Source organism: Triturus cristatus, chromosome 1_2 (genome assembly GCF_964204655.1).
Source record: "Triturus cristatus chromosome 1_2, aTriCri1.1, whole genome shotgun sequence".
Classification (NCBI taxonomy): domain Eukaryota; kingdom Metazoa; phylum Chordata; class Amphibia; order Caudata; family Salamandridae; genus Triturus; species Triturus cristatus.
The window spans coordinates 797,606,440-797,626,615 of NC_140580.1; positions in this window are offsets into that span (position 1 = coordinate 797,606,440).

Here is a 20,176-nt window from a genome sequence, read left to right on the forward strand (position 1 = left end):
TCACAGGTTCCCTCAAGACAGGAGTTGCTGCGTGGTGAACATCACTCATCTGTTGAGGCTGTAGGTGCATGCAATACCACCTACAATTTATTTGTGAGGTAGTCTTGCTGATGCTTCTGTAACAATGGTCTACTGGCTAGCAGTTTGTTATGTTTCTTTTTAAAATGGTAATAAAAAAAAATATTTTAAAAAAAAATCACTATGGATGTAAGTAGTTGAGACTTATTTTGCGGGATGTGCCATATGGAAGGGATACTCCGTTAAGTGTTGCTTTAAAGGCTTCTCATTCTGTAATGCATGGTAGTGCCATTAGTTTATAACGTGCCTATATGGAAATAAATGACACGCCTTACTGTAATTTGCAAGCTATAATGCCGCAGAGAGTTTCTGATGAAATCGTAAACTATAACACTTAAATTTGAGAGGTTTATTAATGTCATGAAAGCTTAGATGGCTTTTAGGACTACAAATCACATAAGTGCAACACTTACATTTTAATTTCATAGAGTGTAGCATTGTGTGGAGTGCAGCATAAAAATGCGTTTTTATTTTGTTTCAAACTGGACAATCTTGGTTAGATACGGTAAATAAAGTATTGTACTCTTTAGTTGCCCAAGTTAATTAAAGTAAAAATAGTATTTGTTTTATATGCTGGTCAGTGGACATCTCTCTAAGACACACCGCTCTACAAACTATGGTTTCATTTACAAAATCTAGAACTAATCTTCATTTTGGTTTCATTGACTCACTTCCCTCCCACCAGTGACCCTTCTCCTTCCAACTAAGCCCTAATTTACATATCTGGAATGTAACACAATCTCAAATTTACTAAGGGCAGTAAATTAGGGACTGTGCCAAAGTGGTGCACCTACTAAAGAGAAGTGTAACAAAGATAAATATCTTCATTTCTCCTCATTAGGAAGCATCTCCCATAGAAAAAGGAAATTGCCTCTTAGAATTGTTTTTGTGCAGTAAGGCATCCCTTCCAAAGCACAAACAAACCTGCAAGCAACGCAGGCACCCTTGATGCATGGTACAAGCATGTTTGCATTGGTGCTAGGCAGCACACAGCGTGCCAGCAGTAGGAGAGAGCATAAGTGGGCATTTCTGCTCTCTTCCTTTCATGCAACGCAATACAGCATGTTGCCTTGCTGTGTTCAATGAAATATTAGTAAATCTGTCCCTTCACGACTTTCATGATATGCAGCAAACCATCATTGAACAGTGATGCTTCCTGATGCGGTTGTTTTCCCTGTACCCTCACACTAAAAAAAAAGTTGTTCCTATCGTCATCCATTCTCACAGCTCCATAACAAGATGTCTAAGCCCTTGGAAAAGGGGACAAGGACTTCCCATAATAGGGTTGGGAAAGAGTCTGACAACACAAAAACACACAGTGGTGCCATGAACCCTGAGTCTGCTTGTCCCCTTGAGTCAATTAGGGTCTATTTCTCCATTTTGATCAGTCTGTATTCCTAACCTCTGTTGTGATTCATCTACCAAAGATATTTTCATCCATGAATCGTAGTCCCTGAGCTATTGGTCTTACAAATTTCTAAATCTGCCAATCGAGACTCCAGAACACAAATTGATTGCAATGTGGGTATGTCCCACTGCATACCTGATAATGTGTGAAAAGAATTCCTATCACAAACAGCTTGTTTGAAAATATTACCACCTAACCTTTTACAGTAGTCCCATACCCTTAATGAGGGTGTGATAGGCTTCTGCACCTGGAACAACTATTGGACACGATTTGAAAGGGTCCAGTCTTCTACCCTTTGATATAATCCATTTGGAGGGCCAAACTACACTTTGCCCCAGAGCTCGTAAACCTGTGGCTACTGAGCTCTACTCTGCTAGCCCTCCTTGGTGAGGTATTGTAACAAAGCCGATTTGTGAAAATAGCTCTCCCAACTAACTTGGGGGCATATTATCAAGACAGGCGCTAAAATTATCGCCGATTTAGTGGCAGAAAACTGCAGCTAAAATGGCGATAATGGGCTTGATAATATGCTCTATGGAATTCCAATTGAAGACCATGTTAGATGTCCTTCACATCTACCATGGGCTTCAATTGGAACTCCATAGAGCATATAATCAAGCCCATTATCGCTGTTTTAGCGGCGATAATTTTAGCGCTTGGTTGATAATATGCCCCTTGATTTCTAAATAAATCCAGATGGAACATGTTTAGAGCCAAAACATTATTTCTTTTTTTTTCATTTCAAAAGAATTTTATTATTTTAAAGGAGCAAATAAGGACATAGGATACAAGCAAAAGTGATACAATTGATATCAGATAAAGACAAACAATATGTTAGATTGAAATTAAATAATAAGAAACACATCATTAACATCCATTAATCTGCAGATATCAGATAAATTAATTAGGGAAGAAAGAATTGATAACCAGCAGAGGTAATTATCAAAAGTATCACCATCAGATAGCAAATTAGGGATGAGAGGAAAAAAGAAAGGAAGGAAGAAAAGACGGAAAAAAGTAGGAAAGAGATGAAGAAAGACAGGGAGAAGTGAAGGAAGAGGAGAAGATTTCCAAAGGATTCACCCGACACACAAGACAACATTAACCAGACAAATCAAAAAGATATTGATCCACCAACCCCTCTGAGGCCAATTCCATGTACGTATCTAAGGCTTTCCAAACACCAGTAGATATAGAAGGAGAGAGATGAGCGTGATCAACTGACGTATGAGCACTTCGTAAAAAGGAAACCCAAGCCCACCAAGTATGGTAAGAAACTGAAGAGAAAGATTTCCACTCCATGAGAATTACTTTGACTGCAATAGTCAATAAAAGCCAAAACATCATTTCTGAGGGAACACGCTTTGTAGTTTGATCATTGTGATTTTTGTAATGTATTTTTCTATACATGAAATAAATAATGCTTCTTTTTCAAAGACACACCTCTAAAGAGTAGTCCATCTTTATTGTCCACAATAAGTATTGTGTTATGTTGTATCTGAGTTCAAACCCCGAGCTGTCACCTAGTGTAAGCTTTGGCTCCTGGTCCACAGCTTCTATTGTAGCGTCAAGAAAGTTAAGGAGATTTTGACTATTCCTTGTAAGCAAACAGAATTCAGTGCCTTTTGATAGTCGGGGAAATCAAAAGCGCCAATCATAACACTGTCGCGCACTCTCCACTTGCACCAATACTGGAAATCTATTGATATTTCTCTCTCGTTTTAGCCACTGGCATTTCTCTATGCGTATTTCTTTTACCATCTTTTTCTGTGGTTTCCAACATCACTTTCACTTTGATGATACACAAATCTGCTCTTTCACCCAGTTATCTCCACATTTAGACTATAAACTTGGAATAATTGTCATTCCTTCAGCACATCATGACTTTGCACTCTCTCACTTTAAAGTTATTAAAACCCAAGATCTTACTATTCTAAACTTAGCATCTACGCATCTTTATAATATCTTCATGATTCATATATGTGGAATTAACAATATTAAAGCTGCCCTCCTCTATAAATTTCTTATCTGGACGATATAGTGGTAATTAACATTCTGGAGCTGATATTTTGATAGATCATAATTTGTGACCAGGGTATTTGGTCATACAACCCAATTCAAACTTTTCAGTTGTGTTATTCACTACTAAGACACTTGGGGGCATATTTAAAATAAACTGGCAGATCGCAGTGTTACTCCAAAATTAGTAATGACACGCTCTGACAGTTTTAACATGCAGGGATGCGCTGTATTTACAAAAATAAGGCATTTTCCCTAGCGCTGGCACTGAAAACAATGGATTGTGCCAGCACAGGCACACTGGCACCTTTTTGCTGGGGTGCCTGTGCTTCAGGGGTGATTGTTTATGTGCAGGAACAATCTTAACAGGCGATTTGCTCTATCCATGTGTGCTGCAGAATGCAGCACATGTGGAAAGAGCAATATACAAGGAGAAATAAAACATTTCTCCTCATATCGCCTTCTTATAACCAGGTATTTCATGGTCTTATTTTTGGCCATACCTTTTTGATACAGGGCAATGTCAAAAAGCAATGGGTGTTACAGGGAAACGCCAACTACAACACCCATTGCACGCCCGTTTCAAACTTAGTGCTGGCAGAATAAGGTCATTATTTAAAAGGCAGCGTTAAGCCACGTTACGTTAAATTGTAAATAAGACGAAGGACTTAAACCCATCAGAACGTCGCAAAAAGTGACGTTCAGGTGGCGTCACCCTCCTTGTAAATATGCCCCTCGGTGAGCCATCCAACTTCAGCACAAGAAACTACAGTGACTCATACCTGGTAAGATAGTAGGATTATTTTTAGTTTTGTGGAGGGCACTCTGAGAAATGATTGCATATTTTTAAAGAAATTCACTCTGGCACCAGTTTTGTGGAGGGCACTCTGAGAAATGATTGCATATTTTTAAAGAAATTCACTCTGGCACCAATTCTTTTTAGTTTCCTTTTTCTATCAATTAATTTGTGTTTAGGGCATTCCTTATGGTATTTCTTAATGTTTTGCTACTGAAATCTGGTTCCATCCATTAATTGTTACTAACAGTTTGCAAACAGGAAGGGGTTCTGAAAAGACCCCTTCCCCTTTGTGGATGGTCCAAAAAAAATTTTGTGTGGAGTAGGCAGTAGTCCATAGGACAACTGTCTACTCTAAAAAAATAGGTTTAAAATATGTTTTTTTTTAAACGCATCCTATTTTTCTTAAAGGAAAATAGGCTGCAATAAAAATCAAAGATTGCTTTATTTAAAATCCGTCACAGACATGGTAGCATGCAGATAGCATCAGGCCAATTCCTTTGATTGCAGCGAATCATGGTGGTTGAGGTAGGTTGAATTGCGACCCACTGCAATTCTGTATTTTGTGAACCAACCTATTAGTACATATGTCGGTTTGCAAAATACAATAGGATTCACAAAAATTATTTGTGCAACTTGCAAACACGTTTTCCATATCGTCTCTTAGTACGAATGACCCCTTGAGATGTGTGAAATTGTGAATTCTCATTACTCCTGTTTGCATGTTTTTAAACTTTCTGTGACTCTCAGAATCCAAAGCTCATGAAGGGTGTTCAAGAGGCTCTTCAAAGATTTGTAAAACTACTGGTGCTGCAAATGACTGAAGGTGGACTGGCACTTCTTAGCAGTCATGCACTGCTTTTAGTCTTACTACTCCCTTTCATCTCCTGGCAGATTCCGAGGCCCAGCTGCAAATAGACCCTTTAGCTCCTATTAAGAAAGGGCATTAATTTGTGAGATAACTATGCAAACTGCACTTATAGTCAAATGAAAGCTCCTAATATTAGGGAGCAGATTAGAAACCACAAATATTCAAAAAATGGCAACCTCATCCTCACACACAGAGGAAAGCTGCATTTCTCTTAGTTATGCACAGACACAAAGTTTTAGCAATCAGGCTTTTCCGTAAGGAATTGTGCACAGCATACGCCCCTTTTTAATCCATTTGCAAATAAGTGCAAAGCAAGCATATAAATAAATTGGCTCATTGAAAATAATAGCCAACTACATTTTTCCACATGGTATAGGGCACAAACGTGTGTGGCCCACAGACCTGTGTTTCATGTCCAGTAGTTGATCACACTGCTATATAGGTAATGAGAAGCAAGACTCAGCTATTCCTAAATGCTTTTAAAATGTCAACTCCTTTCAACATGCAAGGGTCGTTAGCTAATGTTGAAAACACTGAGGTTCCCCTTAGAGAGTCCTCAACACTGAAGGAGATGAGCAAAGGTTCACTGACATAATATCAACCTCAAGAATATATAGATGAAAAAAATATTGATGAAAAATATAGAATGCAAAACAATTGACTCCTTATATTAAATAGGTAAATACAAACATATCCCAAAAAATACAGATGTAAAAAATATAATTCTACAAAATTATCGATTTTTATTGTATATATAAAATAAAATATTAAATATTAAATATGTTAAATAATAAAATTAATCTAAAAATAAAGTATATTTAATATGAAAAAAATAACAAATAAACTTTAAAAAGTTAGACACATGCATAATAATGAATATATCTATCTATCTATATATATATAGATATATATATTTACTTTAAATTAATAAATAAACTATTTTTTTTTAATTATATCAAAATCTACACACAATATATATATATATATTATATATATATATATATATATATTATGCAAAGAAATGGCTCCTCCTTTGTATATGAAAGTGACATAGGCACTCAATATGTTTGTAATCTGGCTTTATTCCATAGAGTGAAACATCAACGCATTTCAGCCGTTACCTCACGGCTTTGTTCACAATGTCAAGCCACATACAGATTTCGATTTAAATTCTTAAAAAACTGCAACGCATAGGCATAGACATTGAAAGAGGACACTCACTACTCATAGTTGCACATGACATAATTTCACAGCAAAAAACATGGCGGCCATTTTGGAACGTATTAGTTTCACATTACTTCAATGCACTTGGTTGAAAAAGTTCCAAATACAATACAACCTATTCTTGCATTATCTCACTTTTCAATACTCAATTTCTTGTTGTATATTTCGTTTAAAGTGTGTTCAGTGCATACTTAATACTTTTGGCAACCACATTTGGTTATGTAATTCTCTAATCATCATCAACTATAACACCACAAGTCCAGAATTCATTTTTATCATATATTTCCTAAGGTGCTAATGCTTGAAATTTCATCATTTAGGCTTTATTTTGATATACAAAGTATCTTAAAAAGCAGTACATAGACTTAAGAACAATAAAACAGTAAAAGGAGCCAATACATAGAAAATAGCCGTACAGTTCATACTACAAATGGCCCCAATAAATTAAATAAGATCATATTAAAAAGCAGATTAAACAAGATACAAAAGCCTAGATGATCTAATACACCAGGCCCATCCTAGGAACTTGGCTATACCACAAGCAAAGAGGGGCCGTGGATAATTTTTCAATATACGTAGGGCCTCCTTGTAATACCTTGTTCCAAGTTCTCTGCAGAGTGGTTTTAGCCATCTGCTGCGGGGGACTACATAGGCCGGACATTCAAAGAACAAATGCGGGACTGACTCTAACCTGTTCTCACAAAATGGGCAGGAAGAAATTGTTTGGGCAGGGGCCTTCCACCTAGATGTTAGTTCCCCGACGGGGAGTAAACCGATCCTAAATTGGAAGTACAGAGCCCTATCCCTACGCTTTGTGATAATATCCAAATATGGTTCGCAAAAAGACATATCCTTTACCAAAAGAAAGTCCAAAGTGGTCCTGCACAAGTTGGTATTGCTAGTTCTACCATCAGCTACCCAACTCCAAAAAATTTTCTTCAGGACAGACTTTGGGTGGGCAGTTTTATTGTCCCAAGCATCGCCTAGGCCCATATTGACGAGAAGTCGCTTGACTTCCCTCAACCAATGGATCTTGGACCAGCCTGGTAACCCCAACACGTCGGTTAAGCCATCTGCATAGCTCGACATTTCTGGAACTCTCCATATTCTCGCCCATAAGAGGAGAGGGCGAAGCCTAGCCTGGTCACTAATTGATCGGGTACCCATATCTAAAAGCAGTGGAAGGGTTGGGGTGCTATAGGGAAGCCCCATTAAATCTTTATGGAATTTGCTTTCTGAGAGGGATAACTGATCAGCCTTGTGTACCCCCCAGAGTTCGGCCCCGTAAAGTGCTGCGCTAACACCCCTTGCCCTGTAGATGTCTAGTATGGGTGCAATGGGTTTTAGGGATGATGCACGTTGTTCCTTAAGAAGGGCACCCACCACCCTCTTGTGAGTCAGCAACATCTTTTGAAGTGCATACTTAATACTTTTGGCAACCACATTTGGTTATGTAATTCTCTAATCATCATCAACTATAACACCACAAGTCCAGAATTCATTTTTATCATATATTTCCTAAGGTGCTAATGCTTGAAATTTCATCATTTAGGCTTTATTTTGATATACAAAGTATCTTAAAAAGCAGTACATAGACTTAAGAACAATAAAACAGTAAAAGGAGCCAATACATAGAAAATAGCCGTACAGTTCATACTACAAATGGCCCCAATAAATTAAATAAGATCATATTAAAAAGCAGATTAAACAAGATACAAAAGCCTAGATGATCTAATACACCAGGCCCATCCTAGGAACTTGGCTATACCACAAGCAAAGAGGGGCCGTGGATAATTTTTCAATATACGTAGGGCCTCCTTGTAATACCTTGTTCCAAGTTCTCTGCAGAGTGGTTTTAGCCATCTGCTGCGGGGGACTACATAGGCCGGACATTCAAAGAACAAATGCGGGACTGACTCTAACCTGTTCTCACAAAATGGGCAGGAAGAAATTGTTTGGGCAGGGGCCTTCCACCTAGATGTTAGTTCCCCGACGGGGAGTAAACCGATCCTAAATTGGAAGTACAGAGCCCTATCCCTACGCTTTGTGATAATATCCAAATATGGTTCGCAAAAAGACATATCCTTTACCAAAAGAAAGTCCAAAGTGGTCCTGCACAAGTTGGTATTGCTAGTTCTACCATCAGCTACCCAACTCCAAAAAAATTTCTTCAGGACAGACTTTGGGGGGGCAGTTTTATTGTCCCAGGCATCGCCTAGGCCCATATTGACGAGAAGACGCTTGACTTCCCTCAACCAATGGATCTTGGACCAGCCTGGTAACCCCAACACGTCGGTTAAGCCATCTGCATAGCTCGACATTTCTGGAACTCTCCATATTCTCGCCCATAAGAGGAGAGGGCGAAGCCTAGCCTGGTCACTAATTGATCGGGTACCCATATCTAAAAGCAGTGGAAGGGTTGGGGTGCTATAGGGAAGCCCCATTAAATCTTTATGGAATTTGCTTTCTGAGAGGGATAACTGATCAGCCTTGTGTACCCCCCCAGAGTTCGGCCCCGTAAAGTGCTGCGCTAACACCCCTTGCCCTGTAGATGTCTAGTATGGGTGCAATGGGTTTTAGGGATGATGCACGTTGTTCCTTAAGAAGGGCACCCACCACCCTCTTGTGAGTCAGCAACATCTTTTGAAGGTGGCATTTCCAACTCATCGAGTCACAAATGCGAATGCCGAGGTAATATTGGAGAACATACAAAGTGCAAGTTCTCCAATATACCATAGTTTAAAGTGCAGTCCTAATAGTTATCTAAAGTGCATGGTCGTTTTTGATAAAATTCATATCAATACCTGGAATTAATGCCAGATGACTAATAGAGATACATTTAATCTGTTTTATGTCTTTATTTGAATTCCTATAGAAAAACTGCCATGTATCTAAAGTGCTCTGTACTTATTTTCTAATATGCTAGTGCTTGTTCTCTTACTTGTGGTTCTTAAAAACAATATATTTTTCTAAAGTATCCTATGTTTCTCTTACTGATGAAAATACTTTGTGAGAATTAATTAAAAACATGTATTCAGTACAGGTATGTAAATAGCTCCTTGTCCAGATTAAAACCATTTGGTTCCTTAGCATCTAGTTCAAGGACATAAAAAGTTTCCAATTTTCTTACTTCTCTCTCCCTGTCCCCTCCTCTTCTTTTCTTGGGCACTTGAGCTAGGCAGCTATATGTCATGGATGTTGGATCGCTTTTCTGTTCTTTTTCAAAGTGCCTTGCTATTGGATAGCTCCTAACCCTGTTGATGATGGCTCTTCTGTGCTGCAAGTATTCTTTTATGCATGGGTAGTGTAGTGCTCCCTATATACACTTTCACACACGGGCACCCTAAAATGTACACCACAAAACTTGATTTGCACGATAAAACCCCTTTGATTTTCATGATTTAAAGTTGTTTGCAATGATGACAGGTTTTCCCCACATTGGCAGGCCTTGCACTTTGTACATTTATAAAAACTTTCCCGCTGCCTAAGCCCAGTTTGCTGTGGGGCTGCTCCTCCATACTCACTTTTCACTACGTAGTCTCTCAGGGACTTAGATTTTCTATAAGTGATTTCTGATCACTTTTCCACCTCTTGCCTCAATATTGGGTCTTCTACAATAAAGTGCCAGTGCTTATTTAAAACCTGTCTCATTTCCTTGTGCCTCACATTGTACGTTGTTATAAATGTATGTGTGCTGTTTTGACCTTTGTTTTTCTTCCTTAATGTTGTTCTAGAGGGTTGGAACAGCACCTTCTCTCTATTTAAATTTCTTGCTTTTTTAGATGCTGTTTTCAGACTGTTACTCGATTATCCTCTTTTCATAAATCGGTGTTTCATATCTTGCTCTACTTTATCATTTTCATGAAGGGTGCTACATGCTCTTTTAGCTCTGGAAATTCCCCAAAGGGGATACTTCTGATAAGGGGTGAAGGGTGGGAGCTCCCGCATGTAAAATAGTATTTCCAGCGGTAGGCATTCTAAAAACTGTACTCTAAAGTTTCTCCCCTTCCACACACACCCTTATGTCTAAAAACTCTATTGCTTGTTTACTTTTCTGGCCAACAAAATCCAAATTTAGGTCATTGTTATTCAGTTCATTGATGAATTGATCCACCTCTGCCTCCGTGCCCTGCCACACCACAAAGACATCATTAAATCTAGAAGAGATAAGGATCTTCTCTGAACAGTGTTCAAGTACTTGGCCCCCGAGAACCTGCTCTCCCCACTAGCCCAGATGTAAAGTAGCAAAACTTTGTGCGAAGCAGGTGCCCATGGCTGTTGCTTGTTCCTGCTGGAACAGCTCCTTCCCAAACAGGAAAATATTCCTGGTTAAGCACCATGCCATAATTTCAAGGTTCATTAAATTATGGTTGATAAATCTCTTGGGTTTCATCCTTAGGAAGTGCTTTGTGGCTTTTAGTTCGTCCTTATATCAGATGCTCGTGTACAAGGTAGATATGTCCAATGTCACAAGCACCATATCTTCCTCCCACTTAGGTGCCGATTCCGATCCGTTAAAAATAATTTGCGTATGACCCGTATCCGTATTTTTTTACGTACAAGTCGTACAAGTACCGTACAAACGGCCAAGTACGATTCGTACGTGAAAAATAACTATGAATAGCGTTGGGAAAAGTGTACGAGAGTGCGTCAGAAAGTTTTTACGCCCGAATATCGTCGGGAAAGGTGTACGAGAGTGAGCCGGACATTTTTATGTGCAAATCATAAAACACAAGTCCGAGTGCGCAAGTCCCGACCGTCCATCCAAATACACAATCGCACGTAAAATGGCCCGTACGGAGCCAATGCAGTAGCAAACATGTACATGGGTAAACTTATGCCCGTGTACGAGCCGTACAGCCCCCCTACCCCCCAATATGTCAGCACCGTACACCACCCTGTCCGCACTGTACCCCAGCCACGCAACTGTATGCGCCGTACCCCCCATGTACGCGCCGTACCCCCCCATATACATGCCGTACCTCCGCATGTACGCGCCGTACCCCCGCATGTACACGCCGTACCCGCCCCATGTACGCGCCTTACCCCCGCTGTCCGCACTGTACCCCAGCCCCGCAACTATACGTGCCGTGCACCCCCATTTACGCGCCGTAACCCCCCATGAACGCGCCGTACCTCAGCATGTATGCGCCGTACCCCCGCATGTATGTGCCGTACCCCCCCATGTACGCGCCTTACCCCCCCTGTCTGCATTGTACCCCAGCCCCGCACCTGTACGCGCCGTACCCCCCATGTACGCACCGTACTTCCGCATGTACGCGCCGTACCTCTGCATGTACACGCCGTACCCCCCCATGTACGTGCCTTACCCCCCCATCCGCACTGTACCCCAGCCCCACAACTGTACGTGCCGTACCCCCCATGTACATGCCGTACCCCCCCATGTACGCGCCGTACCCCCGCATGTACGCGCCGTACCTCCGCATGTACGCACAGTACCCCAGGCCCGCACCTGTATGCGCCGTACCCCCCATATGTACACGCCTTACCCCCCGCATGTACGCGCCGTACCTCCGCATGTACGTGCCGTACCCCAGGCCCGCACGTGTACGCACCGTACCCCTACCGCATGTACGCGCCGCACTCCAACGTCATACCCCAGCACCCTCACCCAGCATCGCGTATGTACGGACCGTACCTACGCGAAAAAGACCCAGGACACTGTAAAACAGCACAAGGAGGGTGAATTTGACTCGCACAACACCACAAAACACGTCTACATGACAAAATACATCTCAATGACTGACCTGGCACATCCAAACAGGCAAACAGAGGAACAAATGACAACCACCTCTTATAACACACCCACCAAAATTCAAACACAGCCACACCCAAAAATGGACCAATAAAAAGGGCCCACACACACAACCCATGAGCCTTTGCAACAGACCCACTGCTGCCAGACCTCACAGAGAAACAACTCTACGTTACTGATACCTTCACTACACCTTCACTCACACACCTTCACACAACCTCCTTCACAAACATCCCCCTCTTCACATTCACACACACACCGTCACATTCACACCCACACACCCACAACCATCCACACCCACACCCACACCCCACACCATTCCATGCCCACAGACAAGAATCCAAAGTTCACAATGGTGGAGCTGGACCTCCTTGTCAACGAAGTCATCAGAGTCGAGCCACAGCTGTTTGGAACATTGGTCAGACAGACCAGCATAGCTGAAAAATCTGCCATGTGGCAGAGGATTGTCGATAAGGTGAATGCTGTTGTGCCCATCCGAAGGACCAGGCATGAATGCCAAGCCAGGTGGTACGATCTGCACAGGGCGGTCAAGAGGAAAATGAACGAAGAATATGCCCAGAGTAACATCACTGGAGGTGGGCCGCCCCGCAGACCCGTACACTACCATCCCTGGGAGGAGAAGGTGATGGCCCTGCTACCGCCGGTGGGAGTACACGGAGTCGAAGGAGTCGCAGAGCCTGGTGAGTACACAAACAACTTACGTAACATGGGGGCAATGGGGTCCACACCACATATACACCAAATGCACGCAACTTACCCCAAGCACTCACCACACACAACCACACTCAAAAACCACGCTCATGCCACTAACATCTCCATGCACCCTTCACAAATCAAGGCAAGGCCATGTCCAAGGCTACAACAACCACAAACACAAGACTGGATGTCCGGGAGGCTGTGAGGGTGGGCCCCACACAACACATTGTGAAAATGAGACGCAGACACCAATGCCCTCAGCCCATATGGCATAGGTACATACCCATGCACAATGCACAGGGACTGGCAAAGTACTGACAAGGTAGCTGACACTTGGCCCTGCTGTATGCAGCACAAGGCCCTCCTGGGACCACTGTACACTCAAACACCAACTCCACAAGCACAGGTATCTAGCCAGCATGCACCATGAGGGGACAGACACATCACCTGGGAGACCCAATGACAACTCACACTACACACAACAGCACGCCCGGTCACACCCCCCCCTAACACAAGCACACACCCCCGGGGCAGGCAACGGATTTACACACTCCCACAATGGACATGTGACACAACAAGACCAATCCATAGCCAAATAAGCATCATAGCCAACAATCTACAGGTAAAACACTCAGGAGAACATCCCAATCTGTCCCCCGCAACATACTCATCCCCAAGTGGACATTGAGAGGAATGCTAGGCACATCCAACTACCTGGAGGAACTGTGTCCACTTGAATATGTATGAAACACAGATGTCGCATGAAACACCATTAACATTGTCTCTCTCTCACACACAGGGCAACATCGTCAATCTCCCCCCAACACTGGGGGGGAGGAATCACAGTCCCAGGCTCTGCGTGAAGATGAGCCCACTGGCAGGGACGACTCTCACCACTCCGTGGATGACCCCGACCAACCTGGACCCTCTGGTGCCCAAGCCCCTGCAGCACCTGCATCAGGTACATCTGTGCCAACCACCCCCCCATTCCTGCCACATCCCAGGACACACCCAGGAGCCCTGCTCGCACTGAACAACAGAGCCAGTCTGACCAGGAGGGACAAGGTTCTCCGGGCACCCAGGAGGAGGCAGGCAACCCTGCAAATGCCATCCCTCAGGGGTCCCGTAGACCCGATGTGCCCACAAGGGCAGGCCAGGCTCAAGTGGGCAGGGGTGGTGGGAGTGGAGGCAGGCGGAGGCGCGAACCTGACCAGCCAGCTCAGGACACCGGTATGTCACACATACACAACATCCTGGACACATACCGGCGTGACACCAGAGGCATCAACCAGGTCGTGTCGAGACTCTCAGAGATGCAGGGGACCCTCGATGAGATAAAGAACCTGCAGGTCGAGCATCATGCCAGTCATCAACAACCCCAAGGACGGATGGAGGCAAGACTGGCTGAGCTCCTGGCGGTGCACAGGGACATGAGCCAATCACTCCGTCAGATCGCCCAAAGCATGGGCAACGCTCCCTGTGCCACCAGGCGTAGACCAGCACCAGATACAGGGAGGGAGGAGGAGGAGGAGTAGGATTTGTCTGACGGAGCGTCCCAAACATCATCAAGGCCTGCATCGGAGGGTCCCCGGAGGAAGGTGGGTCGTCCACGGAAAAGACTGTGAGAGTTAGCGGACCATCCACATCTCCCAGGTCACCTGGCCTGGCACCTGGCCCTCTGGCGCAACAGCAGCACCTCATCCAATGCCATTCTCTGCCACGTGGACTTGCTGGTCAAAGTCTGACCAATGATGACCAACACTGTGCCCTGGACTCTGATGACTTCCAATGCCAAGGATACCATCTCCCCCTTTGAACTTTGGATTCTATTCCCCTGGTAGAGCACCTAATTTCATCTACCAAAACACGTACCCCACCGCAAATAAATATATTACTTTGGTCATGAGACGTTCCTGTCATTTTGCATTATTCAACAACATATGTGTGTGGAAATGTCAAACTATGCCTGAGTGTTGAACTAACTCCAGCCATCCATACCCTGGGATCAGAGTCTGGCACAGGACACACATGGGTCACAAGGTATCATTCAATGTAGGCATGGAGCACAACACTCACCTGTGATGGCCTCTGGCTGCTATGGGGGGGCTTGCTAAACTGTGCGGACAGACCTATTTAGGAGATTATCATCAAGGTGTAGAGGTCATGGCTCATTTGGAGGTTCCCGGGGAGGGAGTCCCAGGTATGTGTGGCCAGGTGGGAGAACAATGTCCTGTATGCTGGAGTACGGTGGATGTGAAGAACGGTGGCCAGGGCAAGGTTGGATGCACGGAGATGGCCCAACCGTATCTAGGATGACAGACATACAAGGTTGGTTTGGGGTCGGGGTCGTGGACTGCCTCCTGAGTGTGGGTGGGGAGTGTGGAGGTCATCCTGCAGCAGCCAGTGATCCATTGCAGCTATCTATGGTGGACGGTGAGGTGGCTGGGGCGCAGGGTGTTGAAGCTGAGGTGTGCAGATGCACCCTGGATGTGGACAAGTTTCCTGGGAGTTTGGATGTACTTGCTCCGTAGAGGGCAGGGCAGTATTTGACACGGATGTTGTCATGGACCTGGGGGATGGTCTGTCTTTTCTTGGAGTGGATCTATCTGTGGATCATGTGCATAATTCAGAGGGCGTTGCAGCATGAGGTACAGATGCTGTGGACTAGCATGGCAAATGTGAGCGAGCCAAACATGATGCACACCATCTTGTGTGTGTGGCCACTGGGTGCTTGTGCAGGGCTCTTGCGGGTGGGACACAAGCACTTGACCCAGCTGGAAGGGGACAATCCTCAGATGATCACCTCAGTCCTGTACAAGTCCAGCCTCAGGTGGCTCGTGTTCAGCCATTCATCAATGGATCTCATGCATTCTTGAATGATGGAACTGCCAATGTCTGTGTCTTTGTTGAGGGTGAGGACCACCTGGCTGTCAATGGCATACGAGCTGATGATGAGGTGCTGTGCGCATGTGATGGTGGAGAGGGGGGTCCTGGTCACTCTGTAGATTGACATGCTGAGAGATGAGACCTGTGCCATGTCCTAGATGATGACACCATACTACATGCTGAAGCCTTGAGTCCCACTCCCATGCCCTTGTTGGGCTACAGAGCCGGTGGGGAGTATTATGGACGTGACCTGGTTGGTGTGACAGGGCCTGGAAGGTGGGGCAGCGCAGTGTAGGCAGTTGGAGTTGCAAACTCAGCATGCAAAGGTGTCGTGTGTGTGCCCAGGGTATGTCTGACAGCAGGCGTTAGATGTGCGGATGGACATATCTCGGAGTGTGGCTGCTACATCAGACTGTAGTGTGATGTGGGTTATGCAAGGACAGGATGGTGGTGCAATGTGCACCTTGCATGTGCTGATGGTCCAGCCTTTGGCACCGCGTGGTGGCAACAGTGGCATAGATAAGCTGAGGACAGCCAAATGAATGGGTGGAGGGAGGAAGTGAGGAGCATCTTGGAGGCGTGTGTGTTGCCAAATCTGCATACTCTGTGGGCCCTTACTGCAGGGGCCGCAGCAGCAGGCGGCATCTCCTTGCCAAATGCCAGAATTTGCACACAAAGACTAGGATGTCAGAACTGCAACAGGCGTGTGTGTAAAGTAAGGAGTGTCCAGTGTCACATGGCACACCCAGAGACAATGCATGCACAATCACCAAAGAAGGATGACACCGGATCAGGAAACTGAAGGCCGACCTGCGCACAGGAGACACACCCTCAGCAGGTGTTGATGGCCCATTGTGTGGACCAACATGCCAAAAAACATACACAATCATGTACTTCATGCCCAATAGGGAGCCTAATCCATGAGCAACTGCATGCATGTTGCTAAACTACACATGGACTCCTATGCATAATCTTCCACAACTATGCCAGATATGCCGACTGTAAAGTGGCAAGAGACCTGCATTGACAGAGATGAGGCACCTTGGAGTGTGACGAACACCTTTATTACTCAGCCTCACACTAAGGGAAATGCACCAATTGGAACAGACTCACAGGTCATTTGGCTGACCATGTGTGACCTACACTGGACACCCCCTTCAACACACAGATGTGGTAAATCCTACTGAGCTGGCACACAAGTGAAGGGGTTGAGCCTAACACCCCTTGCTGCACACGGAGAGTCTGCAATTCCCCATTGAGCCTCATATGGGGATGTCCCACACTATGTCCACCATTAGCATCCTGTATGTTCCTGAGGGACGTTATACACACATTGATGCCTTCATCAGAATCCACAAACCATTACAGATGACTGTCAGGAAGGGCGACTATCAATTCATGGGAGCCATGCAACACGTCATGTGCCCCATGGTGAGTCGACATGTATGAATGGTAACACAACATGCACAGGAGCAGTCCCCACATATCACAAACACGTACCACCCACAAAATGCCTTGCTGCACTCCTTACCCAAAATGACTTTTCACCATGTCTGTGCATGTAACTCTGATCCAGAACACGTTGCAATACTCATGAGGAATAGCAGGAGGGCAATGATGACATAAGCAGATGACAGCCGCAAGAACCTGGGGAGGACAGACACACAACAAGCCAGCGAAGAGCTAGTAATCCGCAGACATGTACATGTACTCTACAGGAATGATGTTGTCACCATGCTCTTAAAAAATTTAGTGTCCCAGCTAAAATGTGTGGAATGACATATCACTTGAATGACACATCAGAACACACCTCCAAGTCACTTAGCACACAGTCAGCTGGACACACACATTGCAACACATGCCACACAAGGCTCAAAGTGTGCACACTCAGACACAGGGACTCACCATTATGAGAAGAAGTTGCGGATAAGCTGACTCCGGATGTCCTTATCCTCATCCTCACTTGCCCCATGCCCAAGCCCTTCATCCTCCACGGGTGGATGATCCTGCTCATCCGGATTAAGGATGAGTGGCACGGCCTTCTCCACTGCCATGTTGTGCAGCATGCAGCACACAATGAAGATTTTGCAGACCTTCACCGGGGCATATGGGAGGGCGCCGCCGGTCTTGTGGAGGCACCGGAATCTGCTCTTCAGGAGTTCAAACGTCCTCTCAATCACGCGCCTCGTCTGCCCATGGGTGTCGTTGTAATCGGTGTTGTGCGGCTGTTCTGGGGTTTCGGAGAGGCGTCATCAGCCATGGCATTTTGGGATAGCCAGAGTCCCCTACAAGGAAACATCATGTGAAGAAGTGGGTCAGGAGATGCCGTAAGATACAAAGATAGCGCGAAACACAGGACTAACAGAGTATACCCACCAACAAGACATGCTCATTCCGCGTGCAGCTGCAGCATCATTTCTGGCACCCTGCTGCACCTCATGATGTAGGCATCGTGTGCAGACCCTGGAAAACGGGCACAGACATGGGAAATCAGCATGTTAGCAAGACACACCACAAGGGCATTGATAGAGTGATAATGTTTGCGGTTCTGAAAGGCTACCTCCTGTGCCTGTGATGGTACCAAAGCCACATGTGTCCCATCAATGGCCCCAATTACGTGAGGCATCCCTCCCAGGGCATAGAACTCACCCTTGATACCTGTCAACTGCTCATGAGTGGGAAAGTGGATGAATTCATCCAGGTGCACCAACATGGCTTCTAAAACATCATGCAGGACACGGCTGAACATTGTCTGGGACATGCCACCGACATCAGCTATGGTCAATTGAAACGTACTTGTGGCAAAAAAATGTAGGGCTGCCATCACCTTCATCTTGGGGGTCAGAGCTGTAAGATACCTGTGTTGTGGTTGGAGGTGTGGTTCAAGCCGGCGGGTCAAGTCCACTATCAACTCTAGCGAGAAGCGGTATCTGCGTATGCAGTCATGTTCACGCATGGCATCCAGGTCTGGCATTCGTCTGGGGAGAGGCGGTGCCCTGCAGAGATTTGGAAGGAATAACGAAGAGTGAGTACATTACCACACCAATTTCACTGAGGTGAGCACATGTTCAACAGCTAATACACATCTGCTTAATACAGAGTCTGGTCTGTGCAATACATCCAGGACACGTAGGCCAGCCAGGTGATACTCCTACGAAGAGCCAGCCACAATAGTTGCATGGCAATGTTGACGTGACATGCCATCAAAATAGCTGTGGGCCAGTGTAAGTGACCAGCCAGACACATTACATGAGTGACAGACATCCACATATCAGCATTTGAAGGATGTTATCTCATAAAGACAGCTGGCGGGAGTCTAGATGCACAGGTCACATGTCATCTGAAAAAGGACAGATAACACACATTTCCATGCAGGGGTACATGTCAAAAACTGATGACACAGACATTGAGACAACGCAGATATTGCCTCATGTCAGGAAGTCATCTTTGAACCATCATGACACATGTAACGTGTGAGTCCACATGTGGCATGGTGTGCGTATATGTGTGTCATGCACATATGCACACAGACACATGTTGGATGCTGCAACAGCAGATGGAGTTGACGGAACACCAACGGCAAGCTCATGGGAACACATGACACACACATGACATAGTCACATCGTGGCACGCTGGTAGTCACATGTCAGGTGTAATTATCCGTGTACCTGGCATCAGGGGACAGTTGCGGGTGTTGGTGACTGTGCCATACCAGTGATGCAGTGCTTGACACGTGTGTCCTACATGCACACATGTGCAAAGTGTGAAGGGGAAGTGTGCCACGTAGTGCCCCATCACACATGACATGTGTAAACAGCTCATCACACATCTATTGTGCCACAACATGATGAGACATGTGCCACATCACTGCCTGACACACCTAGGCCCTGCACATGAAGGACTGCACTGACAGTGACTTGATGTCCAGCCTTGTGCGAGTCTCACACCTCCATTCCTTTCGTGTGCTCCTCCTATCACCAGTGTAAGCTGTGAAACGCAGTACACACGCTCTGAGGGCGTGTGTACGGGCCGTACTCATGCGGGAGTACATGCCGTACACGCGTAAGTACGTGCCTATCACTATAGTTGGGGTACTGTAGGCCCTAGTGATACGGCTCGTACTCACGCATGTACGGCCCGTACACGCGTGAGTATGTGCCTATCACTATAGTTGGGGTACCGTAGGCCCTAGTGATACGGCACGTACTCAAGCGTGTACAGCCCGTACACACGTGAGTACGTGCCTATCACTATAATTGTGTTACTGTAGGTCCCAGTGATACGGCCCGTACTCACGCGTGTACGGCCCGTACACACGTGAGTACGTGCCGTATCACTCGGACCTACAGTAACACAACTATAGTGATAGGTACGTACTCACGCGTGTACGGGCCGTACACG